We start from the raw sequence: 1930 nt of genomic DNA, 5'->3' as shown, positions 1-1930 counted from the left end.
GCTCGGGGTGGCGGCGCCCGCGCGACCGGTGTGTCCCCGCGGCCTCCAGGGGGCGCCCCGCCGCGCCCGCGCCCCGCCTCTCCTCGCGGAGCAGTCCTGAGCGGTGCGGGCCGGGTATTGAGGGGTCCGGGTCCCAGAGTTTGGACTTTCCCTACTGCCATGAACCCCGCGGCCACATTTCTGTAGTATTTATATATGGAAACTAATATTCGTTAGCATTATCACTATTACCAGGGGACTCTGAATTTTCACATGGATTTTGACATTGCGCGTCAGCTTATTCACCCTCCCTTCCTCCCCAGCCTATTATGGCATTTCTGAGTCAATTTTCGCACGGATTGTATAAAAGTAACATAAAAATGTCCTCTTCCCAAGGTGGTTGTGAGAAGTAAGTGGGTAACGACTGTCAGGCTCTTGGCGTCTGTTCCTTCCAGGGTGGTCAACATTCAGTGCCTCCCAGGCGTCTCAGTGATGATACCTGATACCTACCGGGCACTCATTCTGTGCCAGGCACCACTCTATGAGTTTTAAAAAATTCTGGAAAACTCCTATAACATAAAATTTACCATAGTAGCCATTTTAAAGTGTACAATTAATTCGATGGGTTTAACCACATCCACACAATGCTGTGCAGCCACAACTAGCTAGTTCTGGAACTTGATCATCTCAAATGGACACTTGCCCCCATTAGCAGTCTCTCCACACCCTTCTCCTCCCGCCCCTGGCAAACACTGGTCTGCTCTCTGTCTCTATGGATTCGCCTATTCTGGAAATTTCCTGTGAGTGGAATCACACACCATATACTCTTTTGCCTCTGGCTTCTTTCACGTAGCATGTTTTCCAGGTTTACTCACGTTGTAGCCTGTCAGAGCTTCATAGCTCGTAGTGGCTAAATAACATCCCGCTGTATGGAGAGACTACACTTCATTTATCTACTCATCCCCTGACGGTCATCTGGGTTTTTTCCACCGCTAGCCTAGGCCCTGGTGTTTTCCTCACAATGACGGAAGGAGACCGCCTCTTACTGAGACCTCACAGTGTGTCACCAGCTGTGCTGAAAGAAGCAAAACTGAGGCAGAGATCTGCCGTCCCAGTTTCCAAGGACGACTCGTAGACAAGAAAGGACACTTCTGTTAGTTGGGGGCTCAGGCCCGGATGACTGCCAGGACCAGACACCTTGCCGTGAGGGCCGGAAGCCTGTGGCAGTGCCGGCTCCCAGGCCCTGGCTCTTCTTTGCTGCCCTGCCAGGGGGGAGTCGTGGGCCTCAGGAGGGCCAGCCTCTGGGCATGGCAGTAAATGCTGAGCTGGGCCCCAAACCGGGGCCTCTGGATGCATGGTACCCCAGGCCCTCACCATCTGCAGAGTGACTGTCCTGGCAGTGTCACCAGGTGAAGGAGACGCCTCCCTCTGGGAAGCTGCCTGGCAACTGCAATTGCACTGCCCCCGTCTCATCTGATTCGTGTGGATTTTACAGGCACTGGAGGTGCCAGGGCACTCCGCGGGATTCCGGGGAGCGGGACTTCCCGGCTTCCCCACGACCCAACGTGAGGAAGAGCTGCGGGACCTCAGGCCCGCCAATTCAGCCCAAGTGTATGCCATAAAATGTAAAGATGGAAAATCAGCTCATCATTTCAGCAAATTGGAGCTCAAATGGAAAGGTCAGAAATGAAACCCAGGAAAGAGAATGCAGCAGCAAAGCACTCACCCCAGGGAGCGGGTTGGGGGTCAGGTCGCAAATCTGCACCAGCACCGGCAGCGGCAGCGGAGCCGGTCCCACTTACCTCCTCAACTCTTTGTTCCCCTTCTCTCCCCTGACCAAGTCTCCCTGGTGGGAGGTGAGGAGAATCACCCCACCCCCACCACACCGCACCCAGCAACAAAGAGAACAGAGGCACACAGGCTGCAGCCCACTCAGACTTTTATTCAAAGA

The sequence above is a fragment of the Suricata suricatta genome, chromosome 8, assembly GCF_006229205.1.
Source record: "Suricata suricatta isolate VVHF042 chromosome 8, meerkat_22Aug2017_6uvM2_HiC, whole genome shotgun sequence".
Classification (NCBI taxonomy): Eukaryota; Metazoa; Chordata; class Mammalia; order Carnivora; family Herpestidae; genus Suricata; species Suricata suricatta.
The sequence above is the reverse complement of the archived record's forward strand: the minus strand, read 5'-3'. Positions refer to the sequence as shown.